Below are 27250 nucleotides of genomic sequence, written 5' to 3' on the forward strand. Positions count from 1 at the left end.
ATCCTAAATAAATATACAAAAAATTGTAAAAATGCCAAAACAATTTTCACCGTCCAAATAAAATATTTAGAACAAAGTGAACATTTTTCTGGCCTAAAAATGCAATTTTTCAGAAATGCATATTTTGCTAATTCAAATAAAATAGCAAATAAAAAAATAATTTGATTTTAAAATTTCTTCTCCAATATTCCTTTTATTTGGAGAAGTCATTTTATCTCCTCTCATTTATTTCTATTATCGGAAATAAACAGAGAGAAAAATAGTAAAATCAAATTGATCCTCTTTTCAAATTTGAGAAAAATCAAATATGAAAATTTGTGAAATCTCCAACTCTCTCCTTGGGTCCTTGAGTTGCTTAAGATTTCTAGGATCAAAATCAAAATGCAAATAAAATATGACTTGCATATGATGACCTATGTATAACATCCAAATTGAAAATTTGGGATGTTACAAACCAACCCCCCTTAAGATGAATCTCACCCTCGAGATTCGGGTTGGCTAGAAAATAGGTGCGGGTGGTCTTTCCATAGGTCTTCTTCTCGCTCCCAGGTGGCTTCATCCTTGGTATGGTGGCTCCACTGAACTTTGCAAAACTTGATAACCTTGCTGCATGTAACTCGGCTGGCAAACTCGAGAATCCTGACGGGTTTCTCCTCGTAGGTTAGGTCACTATCCAACTGAATTGCTTCCAGGGGCACTGTATCTCTTAGAGGAATATCGGCCATCTCAGCATGGCACTTCTTCAACTGGGAAACGTGAAACACATTATGAACTCCTGACAATCCTTCGGGTAACTCCAACTTGTAGGCCACCTCTCCCATACGTTCCAAAACTCAATATGGTCCTACAAATCTCAGGGCTAACTTTCCCTTAACTCCAAATCGTTTAACTCCTCGCAGATGTGACACATGAAGATATGCTCTGTCTCCAATTTCATAGACTACCTCCTTGCATTTGGTGTCCGCATAAATCTTCTGCCTGGACTGAGCTATCTTCAGTCTATCCCGAATCAACTTAACCTTCTCTTCTGATTCCTTGATTAAATCTGGTCCAAACAACTGACGATCTCCAACTTCATCCCACATTAACAGTGTCCTGCACCTCCTTCCATACAAAGCTTCGAAAGGTGCCATCTTCAAACTAGCCTAATAACTGTTGTTGTATGAGAACTCTGTGTAAGGTAAATTATCATCCCAACCGGATCCATAATCTAGTGCACAGGCTCTCAACATGTCCTCCAGAATCTGATTGACTCCCTCGGTCTGTCCATCTATCTGCGGATGAAAGGCTGTACTAAATTCTAGCCTGGTACCCAAAGTCTGGTGCAACTGATTCCAAAACTTCGAAGTAAACTGTGTTCCTCTATCTGATACGATGGTCCTCGGAACTCCGTGCAGACATACGATCCTGGTCATATATATCTTAGCCAACTTCGCACTCGTGTAGGTGGTTTTCACTGGGATAAAGTGAGCCACTTTAGTCAAGCGATTAACTACTACCCAGATAGAGTCATATCCTGATCGGGTCCTGGGTAATCCTTTGATAAAATCCATTCCAAGCTTGTCCCACTTCCATTCGGGTATCGTCATAGGCTGCAGTAATCCTGCCGGCTTCTGATGTTCTTCTTTAACTCTCTGACATACATCACATACGGCTACATACGGCTACATACTCGGCAATATCCTTCTTCATACCTATCCACCAGAAACTTCCTTCAAATACAAATACATCTTGCTGTTTCCAGGGTGAATCGAGTATGGCGAGTCATGGGCCTCCTGAAGTATTAACTTCCTGATCTCTGCATTATTGGGTACATATACATGATCCTCAAACCATAAGGTTTCGTGCACATCCTCACGAAAACCATTGGCTTTTCCCTTGCTCATCTTCTCCTTTATCTCATCAATTTCCTTGTCGTCCTTTTGAGCTTCTCGAATCTTTCCTAATAAGGTAGACTGAACCTCCATTGTTGCAACAAAACCTCTTGGAACTATCTCGAAACAAAGCTCCTTGAGATCGTCAACTAACTCCTGCGGTAATCCTCCGCCTACGAGGGTATTGACATAACTCTTCCGGCTCAAAGCGTCTGCTACGACGTTGGCCTTTCCTGGATGATAATGCAACTTCATATCATAATCTTTAATGAGCTCCAACTATCTCCTTTGCCTGAGATTTAGCTCCTTCTGCATGAAAATGTACTTCAAACTCTTATGCGATGTACACATCACAACGGTTTCCAATAAGAAAATGTCTCCAGGTCTTAAGCGGATGCACCACGGCTGCTAACTCCAAATCATGTGTGGCATAATTCAACTCATGAGGTCGAAGCTGACGTGAGGCATATGAAACAACTCTTCCGTCTTGCATAAGTACCCCTCCAAGTCCTAGGCGAGAGGCATCACAATACACCTGGAAATCCTTGCGTATGTCTGGCAGAATTAGGACTGGGGCTGTGACTAACCGCTTCTTCAACTCCTGGAAACTGGCCTAACGTCATGGGCTTCGCAATTTTGGAAAAATTCTTGATGAACCTCCTATAATATCTTGCGAGTCCCAGAAAACTGCGGATCTCTCCAACTGAGGTGGATGCCAACCACTCAGTGACTGACTGAACCTTGGTAGGATCTACTACTATACCTTCTCCTGATATAACATGTCCAAGAAATCCAACTTCCTTCAACCAGAACTCACATTTGCTGAACTTGGCATATAGCTGATGTTCCCTGAGCTTCTCGAGAACTAAACGGAAATGCTCCTTGTGCTCCTCTTCATTCTTCGAGTATACCAATATGTCATCAATGAACACCACAACAAACTTGTCCAAGAACTCCATGAATACTTTGTTCATCATACTCATGAAATAGGCAGGGGCATTAGTCAATCCAAATGACATAACCGTGTACTCATATAGCCCGTACCTTGTGGTAAAAGCTGTCTTGGGTATATCCTGTTCTCGAATCTTCAGCTGGTGGTATCCTGATCGTAGATCGATCTTGGAGAATACTTTAGCTCCTTGTAGCTGGTCAAACAAATCGTTGATCATCGGTAGTGGGTACTTGTTGTTGATCGTCACTTCATTCAATGCACGATAATCAACAACCGTTCTCAAAGATCCATCCTTCTTCTCAACTAACAGTCCTGGGGCTCCCTACGGTGATGAACTTGGTCGAATATAACCTTTCTCCAATAACTCCTTAATTGCTTCTTAATTTCGTCCAGATCATTTGTGGGCATCCGATACGGTCTCTTCAATATTGGTCTGGTGCCTGGCAATATCTCTATTAAAAATTCTATGTCTCGGTCTGGCGGCATGCCTGGTAATTCCTCTGGAAATACATCCGGGTAATCCTTCACAACAGGCACTTCCTCCTGAACAACTCCCGAGAGGGAATTCACTTGGGACCTCTTCGGCGCATGTCGGGACACATACTTGATCCGTTTACCCTCTGGGGTGGTGAGCAAAATTGACTTACTAGCGTAGTCGATGTTTCCTCCATACAAAGATAGCCAATCCATGCCTAATATCACATCCAATCCTTGTGACTCCAAAATTATTAGATATGAGGGGAAAACATGCCTACCTATGGTCAATGGCATCTGAAAACATCCTCTGCTTGCCATATACTCCGCTCCTGGCGAGCTTACCAACATAGGTGTCTTAAGAACTTTGGTGGGCAACTTATACTTATCCACAAATCCCCTTGATATGTATGAATGCGATGCACCAGTATCAAAAAGAACGATTGCAGTAAATGACTTAATCAAAAACTTACCGATAACTGCATCTGGCTGTTCTTCAACCTCCTCCACGTTAACGTGGTTCACCTGTCCTATGTTGAAAGGGTTGGGCTTCTTCCCAGAACTTCCATTGCTTCCATTCTTTGCTTCAGGAAATTCGGTGGCATAGTGTCCAGTCTTCCCGCACTTGAAACAAGTAATGTGACTTAGATCCTTCTTGGCGGGTGTAGTGGGGTAGGAACGGTTCTGGCTTCTGCTTCTTCCATTTCCATTCCCATTCTTAGGGCCACTATGGTTATGTGAACTTCCTCCATTGTGAGTGTGGCCTCCATGGTTATGATGGGTGTTGACGGTGTCCTGGACTAGGGGGTACTCACCATGTTGCCTCCCGACTAGCTGGATCGGGCCGAGGACCCCCATGGCGGTTCACTCATGGGCCACTTCGGGCAGCCCATGCCGTATACAAGGGAGATATCACAAGACTTGGCGCCCAAGACGAGGACTCTCCTAAACCCTAGGCCTCTGGTGTGTTATATAAACCGAGGCCAGGCTAGTCAATAGACAATCTCATATTCATTACTACAATCTCGTGGTAGATACATGTACTCTGTACTACACCCCATATGAATACAATCAAAAGTAGCATGTAGGGTATTATCTCTTCAAGAGATCCCGAAGTTGGGTAAAATCCCGTGTCCATGTTACCATCGCTGTAAGACGCCTAGCTTAGGACCCCTACTACGAGATACGCCGGATATTGAACCGACATTGGTGCTTTCATTGAGAGCCTGCTGGGTGATCATCACGGATTGATGGGATGATCAGGTGATATTTTTTAGTAAAGATTTGTTTCGTGTAAATTATCTCTTTGGCAAAATCATTGTTGCGTTGTGCTACTTTGTTTGTACGCAGATCGGGATTGAGGAAAATCTATGCGGCGGCAGCCCTGTCCGCCGCCGGATAGTATGTCCAATCCGAGAAGCGCTAGCGTGCAGTCAATAGCCTATAATCAGGCCTCGATCTAGGTTAGTACAAAAACAAAATATCTGGCGATCTGACCATTGGCATTCCAGCCGAGAGGATGATGCACGCGCAGTAGTACTGCATGGAACAGTACACCGGGTCCAACTTGCAATCCTGCCATGCAGCTGGCACCCGGCAGTTTCTGTTCCTCCTCTTTTTCCTTTTTTCTAATCCGGTGTCCACACAGTCGCGAGTGCCTACTACCAATTGAACTTGAGGAGACCAAAGAACTAATGGGAATTGAGTGTACTGTTTTTGCAGCGCGGTCACCGTGATCTAGTGGAAACACTAGAATTTCTACAAGTACTACTTCATGCCAAGATCATCCTAGTACTTAGTACTAGTGGCCCAACTAGTGCAAAGGTCTAAGTAATCTAATTCTATTGGTACGAGTTCAGTACGGATCTCTTCTCTTTATTTTCTGCGATCCTCCACGATTATCGCCATCAAGGCTTTATTTTTCCTAGCTATCCGTTTACAACGCAAAATATTTTTCCGTCGGTTTGCACTGCACTATTTTTGCAGAGATATTCTACCGATGCTTGTACGTGCTATCGATCTGGCCAGCATCTCATCATGACCTAGGCCGACTGACCTGTATCGACATCGCCGTGCCACAACATCGTCACGCCATCGAGCCGACCTCGGCGCTCAGACTACGACAGGGGTCCGGACTGTGGCATCCGTGCACTATTTCATCTGATGACAGTGACAGCCGATGAGTAGTACTAGAAGTACTTGTGTGGGCACACTGCCCGCAGAGCCGAGAAGATCCCTGCTCGGCGTCATCCATCAGGGAGATCCTCTAATTTTTTACTTTAAATTTAAATTATACCAAGGTTGTTCGCTACTAGTACTTCTTGTCTAGGCATGCGTGCACTAATTATTCAATTGACACTGCATCATGGCTAAGCTATACTAATGTGCGTAAAGCTCCATGTTAGCTTTTTTACTTTCTAGGTGCCGCGTACGCAACCTGGCTGTTTCCATGTCCATGATACAACAGATTGTTCGGCCACGCACTGTGGCACGTTATGAACCCGCAGTCGCTTCACCCGCTATCCAAATAAAATCACTATGGTCGCCATCCGGAGCGTTCCAGGCTGTCGTCATCGCTCTAGTCGACAACTCGGTCTTCCGGACGAATTCACACATCATGGCGTGGTCACCGCTATCATGTCGTCAAACTGAATTTGGCGCTCAGACCATGTTTCTCAAATTACTTATTTTATACCATTTTCTCTCTTTGTCTTCCGCTACTTTGTGTATGCAGGATAATCAGCTACGGCCGTGTTATGTTGGGCAAGCCGATGCCAGTGTCAGCCAGATAGTGTCATCGCCCAATTGGGTCAACCTTTTCTCCCCGTAATCAACTTCGGAGGCGTCACACGGGACTTCAGCGTCACCCTGCCGACCTACTTTGTCTCCTCGGACAGACCGGGGGCGTCTCTTTCACAACAATTGCTACATGCGGGTTAGCCCGACAGCCACCGCACCGACCGACATTGTCGGTCAATGAGTTCGGATCATACCAGGCCGATGTTGTCACCCCGCGCATTCCAACCTGCATCAATGGGTCCGTGCTGCCACTCCATCGAACCAACCCCGGCGCATAGGCCAAACTTACCTCATGATTCGCTTTGCATATATTAATTATACAATTTTTTCTTTCAATGTTTTTTGCTTGCACTAGTTTATGTGTGCAGGTAATCAATTTTGACTGCGTTACGCGGTCACTTCGGCATTACCAGCCGACCTGCATGAGACTTCGGCATCCGCCGATCACAGCTTCACCATGTTAACTGGACCGATAACTTCATCTCGCCACATCGGCCGCGCAACATTGTCGCTTCATCAAACTGACGCCCACCATGCCGAACAGGTCGACTGGCGTGGGGGCTTCATTATCACCTTGCCGACCAATTCCGCCAGCTCGGCTAGACTGGGGGCTTCGCTTTACCACATCGGCCGAGCCGTGTCACTACTCCGGAGTGCCGAACTCCTTGCTCGGACACCTCGGGCTTGGGGGCTGGGACCTCGGCCCTGCCGAGGACTGCGAACCTTGTCGGATCTGTCACAGATCAATGGGCATCTTCGTCCCACCACAAGCCCGAATCGCGTCATCAACACCGAGCACATTAAACAGCTAAGTCGCTTTCATGCTAAAAAACTTTTAGTTTTAAATTTTGTTCGGTTCAACCAAGCATTATATTTTTTTGGCAAAAAGTTGTTTGTAAAAAACTTCCTTGTCAAAACTTTGTTTGTGACACACAAATTCAAATACCCCGTTTACTTGGGGGCTTCCTTTATGAAGCCTTTCCTCTTGCATTTGATTATACTTGTATGGCTTCGTTCCTTGTTCGTGTATTACGCCATAATATGCACCATGTTGACTTAAGTGTTCTGCAAGCTGGGTTGCCTTGCTCCTATGTTTACCCCTACGTTCCTGATTGTTCGGCTAGGGAGTAAAGGGAGCACCTCTGCGATTGTCACGATCGGGTCATCCGAGCTCGGACCTCAGACTGGGTGAAGCCGAAAGCTAGCGCTCTTATTGTTTTCAATCATGGTCGGCACACAACGGAACTCATGAGTACAAAAATCTATTGCACAAGTCTCATAGTAACAATGAGCAACCGAAGAAAGGTATCGGTGGGGGTACTATTTTCTTCGAAGATGCTTCTTACACTTTGTCAGTAATATAGCATAAGTTCCCTGAGTGCGCTTTGTCTGTTACAGCCTTATGGCCTGATTGCCTGGTTATCGGAAACACCGTCGATGTTCTCGACAGGTGGAGTACATAACACTTTTCGGCCCTTGACCGAAGACGGAGAAGCCGACGGTAGGTTAAGACGCGTTTAAAGTTCGGTTGAACACAGATATGATATAAGTACTTCGGTACATACAATCGTTATACATAAAATTCTTTTACCCAAGTCACTTGGGGGCTCTTAAATTTATGTGGCTGTTTTATAATAAGTGTTCTTCTTCTTAGTCCTTGCAAAGTCTTTTTCTATCACTCCTTTTTTCGACGCGAGTGTGTGGTCAATAGCCGGGGAGCCTAATTTCTCTCTTAAAGCCGCTAGAGTTTAGTTTGCTAAACTGGCCTAACGAGAAGCACTCCGCCTTCAGGACAGGAGGTTGAAGCCGCAGGTTGACCCGCTTGAAGTCTTGAGATAGGATGTGTCATGTTAAAGCACGACAGAAGCACAATTTTTTTCCTTTCCAAGACCAATTTTCGGATTGGCACCGAACACTTGATCTAGTTCGGACGTCAAGTTTTTACTGAATTTTTTTGGTTTTCCAAGCCTATGGCACTTTTAAACTATGTGTGTGTTTCCCGCATAAGTCTCGCAGTGCAACACCGGACACCTTTAGAGATTCGGCAAAAACATTCTCGGATATTGCTATATATGCATTGGTTTCGAATTGTGTCTTCGGTCAATAGTTGGGTTGCCCAGCTCCTGTGCTTGCCTCCTACCATCCGCTTTGTTCGGCTAGGTTTGAAGGGCAGAACCACTGCGATTGTGCTTCCATCTCTAATGGTTAAGCGCCTCAGTGGAGAAAGCCGAAAACTGACTGTCACAATAAGCGTAAACTGGCCAGCGATCCGATGACTATGTTAAATTATAACATCGATGGAGGTCACCCCATGTTAAACGGTGGGCCGTTCATAACATTGGCCGAAGTGGTAACGGCTTGACCTTGGTTGTCGCCGAACACTACCCGGGGGCTAGTAGCTGGCCTCCCAACTTTAAGCTCCTATGACTAAGTGAAACTTATAAAGCCCGGATATCTGATTGCCTCGTTTCCGCTAACACAACCGCCTTCGGGCACCGAGACATCGGCTAAGGGTTGCTTTGTTATTGCGGAAACACCCTGCGTAGCACCTACAAAGGGGTGGAAGCCGACGATGGGCCACTTTCAAATGATAAACGGTCGCAACAGAGTCAAAATAAGCATATCCTTCGCGTTTGTATTCAATATACGAACGTTGCCTTCCATAATTATTGTTATAAAGCCATAAATATGCATCAATTTGACTTAAGATTTTGGTCAACCTGGGTTGCCTGGCTCCTGTGCTTACCCCTACGTTCCCGATTGTTCGGGTAGGCGGTAAAGGGAGCACCGCTGTGATTGTTAATGCCGGGTCATCCGAGTTAGTACCTCAGACTGGGTGAAGCCGAAAGCTAGCAATCTTAAAGGATATAATTGGTCGGCAACGACGGAAGTGAAAATTTAGGTTCGCTAAAGACCACATAGTTCGGGAACTTTCCCGAAACTAAATCTTCGATATTTTGCTCCCACATTGATCGGAGCTGAGGTTTCATGATCATGCTTAGCATGACAACCCAAGGAAAGCAACCGATAGTGGGTCTATTTTCTTTGGAAGATGTTTCTTACGTTAAAAATTAATATAACATATCTCTCCGCGTACCTTTGTTTATAAAACCGTATGGCCAGATTGCCTTGTTTGCCGTAAATCTTTGCCCTCATAAAGGCTTTATAAAGTAGGACAAACACTCCTCGGCTGCTGGCCGAGGAGGTTGAAGCCGATGGTCGGTCAACAAAGTTTTGTACAACGCGGATCCGAGCATTAATGATGTAGAGTACTTGGATACATAGAATTATTACACATACTTTGTGATTTTACTCTGGATATCGATCCTTAATTCGGCCACCCGTGCCCACATTAAGGCTCGAGGGCTACTGGGCTCTTGCTTATCGTTTACAAATATTAAAGGGGTACATCGATCCCCTGATCTGATGTTGCCACCCAACCAGTGTTTCGCGGGCTACTGCATTGCCTATTCAATGCATAAAATTCAAAGTGCTCAGTGTTCGGCTTGACCGAACTATGCGCAAACGCGTTTTCGGACAACAATAGGTACCATCTGGACCTATCTAGCATCAAGCTAGTATATTACGGCGACTTCTCAAAACCCTCTCTCAAGGGCCTGTCCGCCGATCATTATCTCCTCTAAAGTGCATCTCGGAATTTTAGGCCGACACACACCTTGAGGGCTACTGGCTACATATCTCGTCAGTAAATAAATTTCATCAATCAGAAATAAAATCCGCAAACAATCGGCCCAAGCCCGAGGTGGTGCGTCATCTCGGAAGCAGTCCGGCATAAAGCTCGGATGCAAGTGCCTGGCTCCACAGAGGGCATCTCTGGCATTAAGCTTGGCTAAATTCCTTCAACCTTTTTGAACGAAGGTGATCTATGACACCTCGGATATAGTCCGACGTTGGAGCCCGGATACAGTCTGGCGTTAGAGCTTGGACATAGTCTGATGTTGGAGCTCGGATACAGTCTGGCGTTGGAGCTTGGACATAGTCCGACGTTGGAGCTCGGATGCAGTCTGGAATTGGAGCTCGGCCGTAACAAGACTCTTCGAATACATTCCGGCATTGGAGCTCGGAAGCGTCCGACATTGGTGCTCGGCTGCAAAAGATACCTCGAATGCAGTCCGGCGTTGGAGCTCGGATGCAAGAGGACACTGCCACATGACAAACACTTCAAACCTGAGGTGTGGCATTAAAATAACAAGGCATTGATAAAGGCCGAAAACTTAAAGGGGCTCCTCAGATACCCGGCATGTAAACTCTTCGGATTCACTTCGGCGATCCTCAAGATCAAAGATGAGAAGATTTGTTGAACCAGTTTTCAAGACCGGCGACTGAAGATGAAGAACAGTTCGGAAGAATCGAGGAGCGTCCTCAACTTTAAGACTGGTTCAGGGGGCAACTGACGGTGTCCTGGACTAGGGGGTACTCACCATGTCGCCTCCTGACTAGCTGGATCGGGCCGAGGACCCCCATGGCGGTTCACTCATGGGCCACTTCGGGCAGCCCATGCCGCATATAAGGGAGATACCACAAGACTTGGCGCCCAAGACGAGGACTCTCCTAAACCCTAGGCCTCTGGTGTGTTATATAAACCGAGGCCAGGCTAGTCAATAGACAATCTCATATTCATTACTACAATCTCGTGGTAGATACATGTACTCTGTACTACACCCCGTATGAATACAATCAAAAGCAGCATGTAGGGTATTATCTCTTCGAGAGAGCCCGAAGCTGGGTAAAATCCCGTGTCCATGTTACCATCGCTCCAAGACGCCTAGCTTAGGACCCCTACTACGACGCTGGATATTGAACCGACAGGTGTGTCCTCCCGAGTTCGGGGTAAAACGAGGCTTCTGCTGAGCTCCTGAATTATACTTCCCTTGTCCATACTTCCTTTTGCGACTCTCTATTTGCTGTTGTTTCCCTTCAATCATAAGAGCCCTGTCTACCAACTCCTTGTAGTTATAAAATGTTGCTACCATCAACTGCATACTCAACTCATCATTTAGCCCTTCCATAAACTTCTCCTGCTTCGCGGCATCTGTGGCCACATCATCTGGGGCATAACGAGCTAACTTGCTGAACTCATCCATGTACTGTCCCACAGTACGATTTCCCTGGCGTAAGTTGCGAAACTCATGCTTCTTCATGCTCATTGCTCCAGTTGAGACATGTGCGGTGCGGAATGCTTGCTGAAACTGATCCCAAGTGACATTGGCTATGGGGAAAGTGGCGGTGTAATTCTCCCACCATGAGGCTGCGGGTCCATCCAGTTGATGTGCGGCAAAGCGCGCCTTCTCAGCATCTGTGCAACCTGCGGTGGTTAGCTCCCTTCCAATCATGCGAAGCCAGTCATCAGCAACAATCGGCTCGGTGCTACTGGAAAACACCGGCGGATTCAACCTCAGAAAACGGGCTAAGTTGTCAACTTGAGGTGGTGGCGGTGGGTTGTTGTTGTTGTTGCCTTGGTTCTGGACTAGCAACTGCATCAAGGCATTTTGTTGTTGGATCAACTGAGTGAGCTCCGGTGGGAAGACAAATCCGGGGTCACATCTCGGAGGCATCTGATGGGTTTAGAGGGGAGAGATTTGAATAGAGTGAGGTCTAAGGGGAAAATCACTACCCATATGCACATGAGACAAACACATTCATTTCACACCACTCAATTCAAACAAGGGCATGCAAATGATCTAAACTACCGTTACAAAATACTCAGGCTATTACTATATACATGGGGTAATACTACTGATAATATGGTGGTCGTCTAGAAATTTTGATCGGTGGAAGACTCCATGATATCCGCTCCAGCTTCGTCTTCGTAATCATCATCACTACTATCGGGGTCGGAGTCGGTGTCATCGATGATGATGTAGTCTTCAGAACGGATGTCCTCCTCGAGCGCGGGATCTCCCATGAATATTCCTAGCTTCTTCTTCAGGTCTTCATTCTTCTCCAATAATACTACAATTTCCTCCTCATATCCATCACGTGTAGACTTGAGTTCCTCTTCAAACTCCATGTTCATGGTCATCACCTTCTTCAGATTGAGCATGCTGGCACACATTTGGTTCTCCTGACGACGAATGTGCTGGTTTAACTCTTGGCTGTAGGCTGTAATGGACTTGTCCCTCCTGGTGCTAATCATCTCCCATTGCTCATCTCGGCGCCCACATATCTGGTAGATGGTGTCCTTAAGATCCTTGTTGTAAACTTCGCCGATGCGTCCCATGGCAATGTGGGCTGCCATGCTCTTTCCTAGACTCTAGGTTGGTGAATCAAAAGAAAACTCTATGGGCTCAGTAACTGGCGCGAATGTCCTTCTGGGAACATGAACTCGAATCATCCAGCGCTCCTCTTCTGGTAAAGTGGCGGTGTAGCTTGGCTGAAGGCTGAAGCTTGGTATTCCGATGTTCAGGTACCTAGTGGCTTCCGCAGTTACTGAGCCCATAGAGTTTTCTTTTCCAACGCTCCACAAGCGAATGTCCTTCCGCAGTTATGGTGAAGCTTGGTATTCCGATGTTCAGGTACCTAGTGGCTTCCTTCAAGTGTTGTCCAAAAGGTGTGTCTTCATCCGGTTGAGCAAACTTGTTCCTTGGGTCTGCCATCTATAGAGTATAAAATGGAGGAGAGTCAGAAATGTGTAGTGAAGAGTGACCTATGGCTTATCTTAGTGGTCGCGTCCTACAGTCAGCGTGTGCTCTGATACCATCTTGTAGCGATCTGACCTCAGACGGTGAAATCTCCGTGTATAAGTGTCATCCCTGGATCGGTAATGCTGACACACAGAGTACTCGAGGATCTATAACAAAGTGCAATCACACACTTATTACATCGAAATAAATCAAAAGAGTACTTATTACAATAATAAGGCTGAAGGCCATCTAAATAAGATAACTGCGGAAGCATCGAGGATAAATGAGTCCATCAACTCCAACGGCATAGCTGAGTGCACGACAACGACCTAGCGCACCTTACTCTTCGTCTGAAAAATCCGCAACATAATACGTTGCAGCCCGAAATGGGTCAGCACATGGAATATGCTGGCAAAATAACAGTATAGAGCAATGAACAAGGAATAGCTATAACTATATGCAAATATGGCTGGTGGAGGCTCTATGGTTATCATTTTTGCGTAAAGCCAATTTTTTTCCTACTACAAAGGAATATATTTTATTTAACTATCAAGTTGGTTGAAAACATTGAGAAGGTTCCTCGAACTCAATCCCAAAATAATAATTATAACCCAACAAAATTAATTAAGTAAAGTGATGAGATCAAATCAATAATTCAAGTACCAGATACTCAAGATGTCCATAACCGGGGACACGGCTAACCATGATTAGTTTATACACTCTGCAGAGGTTTGCGCACTTTTCCCCACAAGACTCGATCTCCTCCGTTGAATTTTCTCGCACTACATGATGTTTGAGAAACGGATGACCGAGACACAGTCTTTCCGAAGAGGTCCCCTTAACCAATAGATAGGCTGGTACACCTACAATCCCCTACATCTGCTAGCCCATCATGGAAAATTTTCCCACAACTTACTCAACTATGCCAGAGCCCATAATGGCTTGTGGCTACACACGGAAGTTTCTAGCATGAATAATCTCATGATCCCTTTGAGCGTGGGTGGCGAACCATAGGATGATCTCACGGGTACTCCGGGATATCCTAGGACATCGCTAGATTGCTCCAGGTGCCGAGACAACCACTGGGTGCTCCAGGGTGCCTCAACCAATCCACCCAAATGTGTATTAAAATAGCCACCTTAAGTTAACCATTTATTAATAATTTGCACATCTGTCATGGATCACTCAAACCAAACCACGTCTACGAGCATAGTATAGCAGTATGAGCATAACGTAGAAGTAACTCCCAAGGTTTGAATAAAAGACAATAGGTTCTACCTCATCAACTACTTCCCAATACCCACATGTTAATCATATCCTACACATGCAATGTTTGAGGATTGAAACTAATGCATAAAAACTGGGTAATAAAGGGATATGATCAAAGTGTTACTTGCCTTGCTGACGATCTGAAAACCCTAGTGACTCGTAGTAGCACGCTTCGCACTCCGGAAACTCTATCATAAACAAACAATAGCATACATAAGCATACAAGCAATAGATGCAAGGCTAAAACTCAGATGAAAAGATTCAAACTGAAAGTTCAACTGAAGAGCTTCGATTTGCAAGAAGAATCAATCAAATCGGAGCTACGAAACTCAAAATACGATCAAAAGAAGTTCAAATTCAAATCTGCTTGAAACCAAATTTTAAATTATCAAAATCATGTTCAACTTGATTATCTGGAAAGAGGGGTCCGAGACGAAGATTTTGGCGTTGGTTTCACTAGATTTGGATAAACGAGCAAAAAGTTGCGAGGGTTTAAAGATCGGGGACTAATCTATGATAAAAATAATCGCGAATAGGTCCCTGACCGAAAATACAAAAAAAACCTAACGAACTAACATTCGCTATGAAACCCTAACGAACGAAAATGTTCGCTACCGCGGATTAACGGACGAACGTCCGCTAATTAGAACCGAACGAAAAACCGAGAGAAAAACCCTAAAAAAACTAAACCGGAGAAAACTGAGGGAAAAACCGGATCGGTTTTTTATCGGTTAACTGAAAGAAATCGCCGGCGGCGACGACGGGGGGATCTGGCGAGATGGCGCGGTGGCAGCGGTGGTTAGCGGCGGCTCTGGACGGGGTGGAGAGGGGGCGGCGGCGGGGCAGTGTTATAAAGGCCGGGGGGCGGCGCGGCTTGGGGAAGGGGGCGCCGGGTCGGACCGGGAGTCGTGCCCCGGCCGGACTCGGGCGGCGGCGGCGGCTCGGTCTCCCCGCGCGGGAGGAAGGCGACGCGGGAGTGGGCCGGCCTGCTCGGCTGGGCCTTCGGCCCAGTCGGGCGGGAAGTTTTTTTAAAATAAATTCCGCCCGAAAGAAAAATATTCTAAATAAATATACAATTTTTTTCTAAAAATGCCAAAAACAATTTTCACCGTCCAAATAAAATATTTAGAACAAAGTGAACATTTTTTTGGCCTAAAAATGCAATTTTTTCAAAAATACATATTTTGCTAATTCAAATAAAATAGCAAATAAAAATAAAATAAAATAATAATTTGATTTTAAAATTTCTTCTCCAATATTCCTTTTATTTGGAGAAGTCATTTTAAATCCTCTCATTTATTTTTATTATCGGAAATAAACAGAGAGAAAAATGGTAAAATCAAATTGATCCTCTTTTCAAATTTGAGAAAAATCAAATATGAAAATTTGTGAAATCTCCAACTCTCTCCTTGGGTCCTTGAGTTGCTTAATATTTCTAGGATCAAAATCAAAATGCAATTAAAATATGATATGCATATGATGACCTATGTATAACATCCAAATTGAAAATTTGGGATGCTACACACGGGAACGGTTTTCTGTGATGAGCTACTTTCCAATTCGAGAGAAGGTACAATTACCTCATCAAGTTCTACTTTCCTCCCACTCACTTCTTTCGAGAGAAACTCCTTTCTAGAAAGGATCCATTCTTAGCAACAATGATATTGCCTTCGGATCTGTGATAACAGTCTCTTTTGGGTATCCTATGAAGATGCACTTCTCCAATTTGGGTTCGAGCTTATCAGGCTGAAGCTTTTTCACATAAGCATCGCAACCCCAAACTTTAAGAAATGACAGCTTAGGTTTCTTGCCAAACCACAGTTCATACGGTGTCGTCTCAAAGGATTTAGACGGTGCCCTATTTAAAGTGAATGCAGTTGTCTCTAATGCATAACCCCAAAACGATAGTGGTAAATCGGTAAGAGACATCATAGATCGCACCATATCTAATAAAGTACGGTTACGACGTTCGGACACACCATTACACTGTGGTGTTCCAGGTGGCGTGAGTTGTGAAACTATTCCACATTGTTTTAAATGAAGGCCAAACTCGTAACTCAAATATTCGCCTCCGCGATCAGATCGTAGAAACTTTATTTTCTCGTTACGATGATTCTCCACTTCACTCTGAAATTCTTTGAACTTTTCAAATGTTTCAGACTTGAGTTTCATTAAGTAGATATACCCATATCTGCTCAAGTCATTTGTGAAGGTCAGAAAATAACGATTCCCACCGCGAGCCTCAACACTCATTGGACCGCATACATCGGCATGTATTATTTCCAATAAGCAGTAGCTCGCTCCATTGTTCCGGAGAATGGAGTTTTAGTCATCTTGCCCATGAGGCATGGTTCGCAAGCATCAAGTGATTCCAAAAATTCATCCGCATGGAGTTGAAGGAAATATGCCCTAGAGGCAATAATAAAGTTGTTATTTTATATTTCCTTATATCATGATAAATGTTTATTATTCATGCTAGAATTGTATTAACCGGAAACTTGATACATGTGTGGATACATAGACAAAACAAGTGTCCCTAGTAAGCCTCTACTAGACTAGCTGGTTAATCAAAGATGGTTAAGTTTCCTAACCATAGACATGTGTTGTCATTTGATGAACGAGATCACATCATTAGGAGAATGATGTGATGGACATGACCCATCCGTTAGCTTAGCATATTGATCGTTCAGTTTTATTGCTATTGCTTTCTTCATGACTTATACATATTCCTTTGACTATGAGATTATGCAACTCCCGAATACCGGAGGAACACTTTGTGTGCTATCAAACGTCACAACGTAACTGGGTGATTATAAAGATGCTCTACAGGTGTCTCCGAAGGTGTTTGTTGGGTTGGCATAGTTCGAGATTAGGATTTGTCACTCCGAGTATCAGAGAGGTATCTCTGGGCCCTCTCGGTAATGCACATCATGATAAGCCTTGCAAGCAATGTGAGTAAAGAGTTAGTTACGGGATGATGCATTACGGAACGAGTAAAGAGACGTGCCGGTAACGAGATTGAACTAGGTATGAAGATACCGACGATCGAATCTCGGGCAAGTAACATACCGATGACAAAGGGAATGACGTATGTTGTCATTACAGTTTGACTGATAAAGATCTTCGTAGAATATGTGGGAGCCAATATGAGCATCTAGGTTCCGCTATTGGTTATTGACCAGAGAGGTGTCTCGGTCATGTCTGCATAGTTCTCGAACCCGTAGGGTCCGCACGCTTAACGTTCGATGACGATTTATATTGTTTGAGTTATGTGATTTGATGACCGAATATTGTTCGGAGTCCCGGATGAGATCATGGACATGCCGAGGAGTCTCTAAATGGTCGAGAGGTAAAAACTGATATATTGGACGATAGTATTCGGACACCGGAATGGTTCTGGAGTGTACCGGGTAATTATCGAAGTACCGCGGAGTTACCGGAACCCCCCGGGGAAGGATATGGGCCACATGGGCCTTGGGAGGAAGGCACACCAGCCCACGAGGGGCTGGGGCGCCCCCCACAAGGGAGGGGTCCGAATTAGATTAGGGAAGGGGCGGCGCCCCCCTTTCCTTCTCCTTTTCCCTCTCCTTCCCCCCTTCCCTCTCCGGTAAAAGGATGGGGGTCCAAATTGGACTTGGAGTCCTAGTAGGACTCCTCCCTGTTGGCAATATGCCCTAGAGGCAATAATAAAATGGTTATTTGTATTTCCTTGTTCATGATAATTGTCTATTGTTCATGCTATAATTGTATTAACTGGAAACCGTAATACATGTGTGAATACATGTGTGAATACATTTTGATGTGCGCAGTCCAATGAGTGCTGAGGCATGCAGTGGATATCGTTATGTTCTTACTTCACAGATGATTTGAGTAGATGCTGAGTATATTTACTTGATGAAACACAAGTCTGAATTATTGAAAGGTTCAAGTAATTTCAGAGTGAAGTTGAAGATCGTCGTGACAAGTGGATAAAATGTCTGTGATATGATCACAGAGATGAATATCTGAGTTACGAGTTTGGCACACAATTAAGAAATTGTGGAAATTGTTTCACGACTAATACCGCCTGGAACACTATAGTGTGATGGTGTGTCCGAACATCATATCTGCACCCTATTGGATATAGTGCATACCATGATGTCTCTTATCGAATTACACTATCGTTTATGGGTTAGGCATTAGAGACAACCACGTTCACTTTAAATAGGGCACCACGCAATTCCGTTGAGACGACACCGTATGAATTATGGTTTAGAGAAACCTAAGCTGTCGTTTCTTAAAAGTTTGGGGCTGCGACGCTTATGTGAAAAAGTTTCAGGCTGATAAGCTCGAACCCAAAGCGGATAAATGCATCTTCATAGAATACCCAAAACAGTTGGGTATACCTCCTATTTCAGATCTGGAAGCAAAAGTGATTGTTTCTAGAAACGGGACCTTTCTCGAGAAAAAGTTTCTCTCGAAAGAATTGAGTGGGAGGATGGTGGAGACTTGATGAGGTTATTGTAACGTCACTTCAACTAGTGTGTAGCAGGGCACAAGAAGTTGTTCCTATGGCACCTACACCAATTGAAGTGGAAGCTTATGATATTGATCATGAAACTTCGGATCAAGTCACTACCAAACCTCGTAGGACAACAAGGATGCGTACTACTTCAGAGTGGTACGTAATCCTGTCTTGGAAGTCATGTTGCTAGACAACAATGAACCTATGAGCTATGGAGAAATGATGGTGGGCCCAGATTCCGACGAATGGCTCGAGGCCATAAAATCCGAGAGAGGATCCATGTATAAAACAAAGTATAGACTTTGGAAGAACTACTTGATGGTCGTAAGGCTGTTGGGTGCATATGGATTTTAAAAGGAAGACGGACAATGATGGTAAGTGTCACCATTAAGAAAGCTCGACTTGTCGTTAAGATGATTTCCGACAAGTTCAAGGAGTTGACTACGATGAGATTTTCTCACTCGTAGCGATGCTAAGAGTCTGTTCGAATTATATTAGCAGTTACTGCATTATTTATGAAATCTTGCAGATAGGATGTCAAAAACCATTGTTTCCTCGACGATTTTCTTGGGGAAAGGTTGTATGTGATACAACCAGAAGGTTTTGTCAATCCTGAAAGATGCTAACAAGTATGCAAAGATCCAGCAATCCTTCTAAGGACTGGAGTAAGCATCTCGGAGTTGGAATGTACGCTTTGATGAGATGATCAAAGATTTTGGGTTTATGAGAAACTTGTATTTCCAAAGAAGTGAGTGGGAGCACTATAGAATTTTTGCTGAGTATATGTTGTTAACATATTGTTGATCAGAAATGATGTAGAATTTCTGGAAAGCATACAAGGTTATTTGAAAAGTGTTTTTCAATGGAAAACCTAGATTAAGCTACTTGAACATTGAGCATCAAGATCTATAAGGATAGATCAGAAACGCTTAATAGTACTTTCAAATGAATACATACCGTGACAAGATTTTGAAGGAGTTCAAAATAGATCAGCAAAGAAGGAATTCTTGGCTGTGTTACAAGGTGTGAGTATTGAGTAAGACTCAAGACCTGACCACGGCAGAAGAGAGAGAAAGGACGAAGGTCGTCCCTATGCTTTAGACGTAGGCTCTACAGTATGCTATGCTGTGTACCGCACCTGAAGTGTGCCTTGCCATGAGTCAGTCAAGGGGTACAAGAATGATCCAGGAATGGATCACATGACAGCAGTCGAACTTATCCTTAGTAACTAGTGGACTAAGGAATTTTCTCGATTATGGAGGTGGTAAAAGAGTTCGTCGTAAAGGGTTACGTCGATGCAAACTTTGACACTAATCCGGATGACTCTGAGTAGTAAACCGGATTCGTATAGTAGAGCAGTTATTTGGAATAGCTCCAAGTAGCGCGTGGTAGCTGCATCTACAAGATGACATAGAGATTTGTAAAGCACACACGGATCTGGAAGGTTCAGACCCGTTGACTAAAAACCTCTCTCACAAGCGAGATATGAACAAACCCCATGGGTGTTGGATTCATTACAATCACAGAGTGATGTGAACTAGATTATTGACTCTAGTGCAAGTGGGAGACTGTTGGAAATATGCCCTAGAGGCAATAATAAAATGGTTATTATTGTATTTCCTTGTTCATGATAATTGTCTATTGTTCATGCTATAATTGTATTAACTGGAAACCGTAATACATGTGTGAATACATAGACCACAACACGTCCCTAGTAAGCCTCTAGTTGACTAGCTCGTTGATCAATAGATGGTTATGGTTTCCTGACCATGGACATTGGATGTCATTGATAAGGTGATCACATCATTAGGAGAATGATGTGATGGACAAGACCCAATCCTAAGCATAGCACAAGATCGTGTAGTTCGTTTGCTAAGAGCTTTTCTAATGTCAAGTATCATTTCCTTAGACCATGAGATTGTGCAACTCCCGGATACCGTAGGAATGCTTTGGGTGTACCAAACGTCACAACGTAACTGGGTGGCTATAAAGGTACACTACAGGTATCTCCGAAAGTGTCTGTTGGGTTGGCACGAATCGAGACCGGGATTTGTCACTCCGTATGACGGAGAGGTATCTCTGGGCCCACTCGGTAATGCATCATCATAATGAGCTCAATGTGACTAAGGAGTTAGCCACGGGATCATGCGTTACGGAATGAGTAAAGAGACTTGCCGGTAACAAGATTGAACGAGGTATTGGGATACCGACGATCGAATCTCGGGCAAGTAACATGCCGATAGACAAAGGGTATTGTATACGGGATTGATTGAATCCCCGATATCGTGGTTCATCCGATGAGATCATCGTGGAACATGTGGGAGCCAACATGGGTATCCAGATCCCGCTGTTGGTTATTGGCCGGAGAACGTCTCGGTCATGTCTGCATGGTTCCCGAACCCGTAGGGTCTACACACTTAAGGTTCGATGACGCTAGGGCTATAGGGAATAGATATACGTGGTTACTGAATGTTGTTCGGAGTCCCGGATGAGATACCGGAGGTCACGAGGAGTTCCAGAATGGTCCGGAGGTAAAGAATAATATATAGGAAGTGAGGTTTTGGCCACCGGAAGAGCTTCGGGCGTCACCGGTAATGTACCGGGACCACCGGAGGGTTCCGGGGGTCTACTGGGAGGGGCCACCAACCCCGGAGGCCTGCGTGGGCCAAGTGTGGGAAGGGACCAGCCCCTAGGTGGGCTGGTGCGCCTCCCACAAGAGGCCCAAGGCGCAGGGAAGGGGGGAATGGGGGAAAACCCTAGGCGCAGATGGGCCTAAGGCCCACCGTAGGGCGCGCCCCCCTCCATCCAATCTAGGGCTGGCCGCCACCCCTAGGGGTGAGAAACCTAGAGGGGGCGCACCCTCCTCCCCTCCTCCTATAAATAGTGGGGGTTTTGGGGCTGCAGAAGACACGAGTCTCCCTCTCTCTTGGCGCAGCCCTACCCCTCTCCCTCTTCGTCTCTCGCAGTGCTTGGCGAAGCCCTGCTAGAGTGCCACGCTCCTCCACCACCACCACGCCGTCGTGCTGCTGCTGGACGGAGTCTTCCCCAACCTCTCCCTCTCCCTTGCTGGATCAAGGCGCGGGAGACGTCACCCGGCTGCATGTGTGTTGAACGCGGAGGCACCGTTGTTCGGTGCTTAGATCGGATTCAGCCGCGATCTGAATCGCTTCGTGTACGACTCCACCGACCGCGTTCTTGCAACACTTCCACATCGTGATCTTCAAGGGTATGAAGATGCACTCCCCTCTCTCTCGTTGCTAGTTAATCCATAGATTAATCTTGGTGATGCGTAGAAAATTTTGAATTTCTGCTACGTTCCCCAATAGTGGCATCACGAGCTAGGTCTATGCGTAGATTCTATGCACGAGTAGAACAAAAAGTAGTTGTGGGCGATGATTTGTTCAATTTGCTTGCCGTTACTAGTCTTATCTTGATTCGCCGGCATTGTGGGATGAAGCGGCCCGGACCGACCTTACACGTACTCTTACGTGAGACAGGTTCCACCGACTGACATGCACTTGATGCATAAGGTGGCTAGCGGGTGTCTGTCTCTCCCACTTTAGTCAGATCGGATTCGATGAAGAGGGTCCTTATGAAGGGTAAATAGCAATTGGCATATCACCGTTCTGGCTTTTGCGTAGGTAAGAAACGTTCTTGCTAGAAACCCATAGCAGCCACGTAAAACATGCAACAACAATTAGAGGACGTCTAACTTGTTTTTGCAGGGTATGCTATGTGATGTGATATGGCCAAAAGGATGTGATGAATTATATATATGTGATGTATGAGATTGATCATGTTCTTGTAATAGGAATCATGACTTGCATGTCGATGAGTATGACAACCGGCAGGAGCCATAGGAGTTGTCTTAATTTATTGTATGACCTGCGTGTCAATGAAAAACGCCATGTAATTACTTTACTTTATTGCTAACCGTTAGCCATAGTAGTAGAAGTAATAGTTGGCGAGACAACTTCATGAAGACACGATGATGGAGATCATGATGATGGAGATCATGGTGTCATGCCGGTGACGAAGGTGATCATGCCGCGCCTCGAAGATGGAGATCAAAAGGCGCAAGATGTATTTGGCCATATCATGTCACTTTATGATTTGCATGTGATGTTTGTCATGTTTACATCTTATTTGCTTAGAACGACGGTGGCATAAATAAGAAGATCCCTCACTAAAATTTCAAGAGATGTGTTTCCCCTAACTGTGCACCGTTGCGAAGGTTCGTTGTTTCGAAGCACCACGTGATGATCGGGTGTGATAGATTCTAATGTTCGCATACAACGGGTGTTAGCCAGATTTACACATGCGAAACACTTAGGTTGACTTGACGAGCCTAGCATGTACAGACATGGCCTCAGAACACAAGAGACCGAAAGGTCGAACATGAGTCGTATAGTAGATACGATCAACATGGAGATGTTCACCGTTGATTACTAGTCCGTCTCACGTGATGATCGGACACGGTCTAGTCGAGTCGGATCATGTATCACTTAGATGACTAGAGGTATGTCTATCTAAGTGGGAGTTCATTAAATAATCAGATGAACTTAATTGTCATGAACATAGTCAAAAGGTTTTTGCAAATTATGTCATAGCTTACGCTTTAGTTCTAAGTTTAAGATATGTTCCTAGAGAAAATTTAGTTAAGAGTTGACAGTAGCAATTATGCGGACTGGGTCCGTACACTGAGGATTGTCCTCATTGCTGCGCAGAAGGCTTATGTCCTTAATGCACCGCTCGGTGTGCTGAACCTCGAGCGTCGTCTGTGGATGTTGCGAACATCTGACATACACGTTTTGATGACTACGTGATAGTTCAGTGCTTAATGTTAAACGGTTTAGAATTAAGGCACCGAAGACATTTTGAAACGTCACGGAACATATGAGATGTTCCAAGAGCTGAAATTGGGATTTTAGGCTCGTGCCCACGTCAAGAGGTGTGAGACCTCCGACAAGTTTCTTAACCCTGCAAACTAAGGGAGAAAAGCTCAATCGTTGAGCATGTGCTCAGATTGTCTGAATACTACAATCGCTTGCATCGAGTGGGAGTTAATCTTCCAGATGAGATAGTGATGGTTCTCCATAGTCACTGCCACCAAGCTATTAGAGCTTCGTGATGAACTATAACATATCAGGGATAGACATGATGATCCTTGAGTAACTCGCGATGTTTGACACCGTGAAGTAGAAATCAAGTAGGAGCATCAATTGTTGATGGTTAGTAAAATCACTAGTTTCAAGAAGGGCAAGGGAAAGAAGGGATACTTCATGAAACGGCAAATCAGTTGCTGCTCTAGTGAAGAAACCCAAGGTTGAACCCAAACCCGAGACTAAGTGCTTCTGTAATGAGGGGAATGGTCACTGAAGCAGAACTACCCTAGATACTTGGCAGATGAGAAGGTAGGCAAGGTCGACAGAAGTATATTGGATATACATTATATTAATGTGTACTTTACTAGTACTCCTAGTAGCACCAGGGTATTAGATACCGGTTCGGTTGCTAAGTGTTGGTAACTCGAAATAAAAGGCTACGGAATAAACGGAGACTAGCTAAAGGTGAGATGACGATATGTGTTGGAAGTGTTTCCAAGGTTGATGTGATCAAGCATCGCGTGCTCCCTCTACCATCGAGATTGGTGTTAAACCTAAATAATTGTTATTTGGTGTTTGCATTGAGCATAGACATGATTGGATTATGTTTATCGCAATACGGTTATTCATTTAAGGAGAATAATGGTTACTCTGTCTATTTGAATAATACCTTCAATGGTCTTGCACCTAAAATGAATGGTTTATTGAATCTCGATCGTAGTGATACACATGTTCATGCCAAAAAGATATAAGATAGTAATGATAGTACCACATACTTGTGGCACTGCCACTTGAGTCATATTGGTATAAAACGCATGAAGAAGCTCCATGTTGATGGATCTTTGGACTCACTCGTTTTTGAAAAGATTGAGACATGCGAACCATGTCTATTAGTATATATGCATGAAGAAAGTCCATACAGATGGATCGTTTGGACTCACTTGATTTTGAATCACTTGAGACATGCAAATCATACCACATGGGCAAGATGACTGAAAGGCCTCGTTTTCAGTAAGATGGAACAAGAAAGCAACTTGTTGAAGTAATACATTTTGATGTGCGCAGTCCAATGAGTGCTGAGGCATGCAGTGGATATCGTTATGTTCTTACTTCACAGATGATTTGAGTAGATGCTGAGTATATTTACTTGATGAAACACAAGTCTGAATTATTGAAAGGTTCAAGTAATTTCAGAGTGAAGTTGAAGATCGTCGTGACAAGAGGATAAAATGTCTGTGATATGATCACAGAGATGAATATCTGAGTTACGAGTTTGGCACACAATTAAGAAATTGTGGAAATTGTTTCACGACTAATACCGCCTGGAACACTATAGTGTGATGGTGTGTCCGAACATCATAACTGCACCCTATTGGATATAGTGCATACCATGATGTCTCTTATCGAATTACACTATCGTTTATGGGTTAGGCATTAGAGACAACCGCATTCACTTTAAATAGGGCACCACGCAATTCCGTTGAGACGACACCGTATGAATTATGGTTTAGAGAAACCTAAGCTGTCGTTTCTTAAAAGTTTGGGGCTGCGACGCTTATGTGAAAAAGTTTCAGGCTGATAAGCTCGAACCCAAAGCGGATAAATGCATCTTCATAGAATACCCAAAACAGTTGGGTATACCTCCTATTTCAGATCTGGAAGCAAAAGTGATTGTTTCTAGAAACGGGTCCTTTCTCGAGAAAAAGTTTCTCTCGAAAGAATTGAGTGGGAGGATGGTGGAGACTTGATGAGGTTATTGTAACGTCACTTCAACTAGTGTTAGCAGGGCACAAGAAGTTGTTCCTATGGCACCTACACCAATTGAAGTGGAAGCTTATGATATTGATCATGAAACTTCGGATCAAGTCACTACCAAACCTCGTAGGACGACAAGGATGCGTACTACTTCAGAGTGGTACGTAATCCTGTCTTGGAAGTCATGTTGCTAGACAACAATGAACCTATGAGCTATGGAGAAATGATGGTGGGCCCAGATTCCGACGAATGGCTCGAGGCCATAAAATCCGAGAGAGGATCCATGTATAAAACAAAGTATAGACTTTGGAAGAACTACTTGATGGTCGTAAGGCTGTTGGGTGCAGATGGATTTTAAAAGGAAGACGGACAATGATGGTAAGTGTCACCATTAAGAAAGCTCGACTTGTCGTTAAGATGTTTTCTGACAAGTTCAAGGAGTTGACTACGATGAGATTTTCTCACTCGTAGCGATGCTAAGAGTCTGTTCGAATTATATTAGCAGTTACTGCATTATTTATGAAATCTTGCAGATAGGATGTCAAAAACCATTGTTTCCTCGACGATTTTCTTGAGGAAAGGTTGTATGTGTACAACCAGAAGGTTTTGTCAATCCTGAAAGATGCTAACAAGTATGCAAAGATCCAGCAATCCTTCTAAGGATTGGAGTAAGCATCTCAGAGTTGGAATGTACGCTTTGATGAGATGATCAAAGATTTTGGGTTTATGAGAAACTTGTATTTCCAAAGAAGTGAGTGGGAGCACTATAGAATTTTTGCTGAGTATATGTTGTTAACATATTGTTGATCAGAAATGATGTAGAATTTCTGGAAAGCATACAAGGTTATTTGAAAAGTGTTTTTCAATGGAAAACCTAGATTAAGCTACTTGAACATTGAGCATCAAGATCTATAAGGATAGATCAGAAACGCTTAATAGTACTTTCAAATGAATACATACCGTGACAAGATTTTGAAGGAGTTCAAAATAGATCAGCAAAGAAGGAATTCTTGGCTGTGTTACAAGGTGTGAGTATTGAGTAAGACTCAAGACCTGACCACGGCAGAAGAGAGAGAAAGGACGAAGGTCGTCCCTATGCTTTAGACGTAGGTTCTACAGTATGCTATGCTGTGTACCGCACCTGAAGTGTGCCTTGCCATGAGTCAGTCAAGGGGTACAAGAATGATCCAGGAATGGATCACATGACAGCAGTCGAACTTATCCTTAGTAACTAGTGGACTAAGGAATTTTCTCGATTATGGAGGTGGTAAAAGAGTTCGTCGTAAAGGGTTACGTCGATGCAAACTTTGACACTAATCCGGATGACTCTGAGTAGTAAACCGGATTCGTATAGTAGAGCAGTTATTTGGAATAGCTCCAAGTAGTGCGTGGTAGCTGCATCTACAAGATGACATAGAGATTTGTAAAGCACACACGGATCTGGAAGGTTCAGACCCGTTGACTAAAAAATTCTCTCACAAGCGAGATATGAACAAACCCCATGGGTGTTGGATTCATTACAATCACAGAGTGATGTGAACTAGATTATTGACTCTAGTGCAAGTGGGAGACTGTTGGAAATATGCCCTAGAGGCAATAATAAAATGGTTATTATTGTATTTCCTTGTTCATGATAATTGTCTATTGTTCATGCTATAATTGTATTAACTGGAAACCGTAATACATGTGTGAATACATAGACCACAACATGTCCCTAGTAAGCCTCTAGTTGACTAGCTCGTTGATCAATAGATGGTTATGGTTTCCTGACCATGGACATTGGATGTCATTGATAAGGTGATCACATCATTAGGAGAATGATGTGATGGACAAGACCCAATCCTAAGCATAGCACAAGATCGTGTAGTTCGTTT

This window comes from Aegilops tauschii, chromosome 1 (genome assembly GCF_002575655.3).
Source record: "Aegilops tauschii subsp. strangulata cultivar AL8/78 chromosome 1, Aet v6.0, whole genome shotgun sequence".
In the NCBI taxonomy this organism is placed as follows: Eukaryota; Viridiplantae; Streptophyta; class Magnoliopsida; order Poales; family Poaceae; genus Aegilops; species Aegilops tauschii.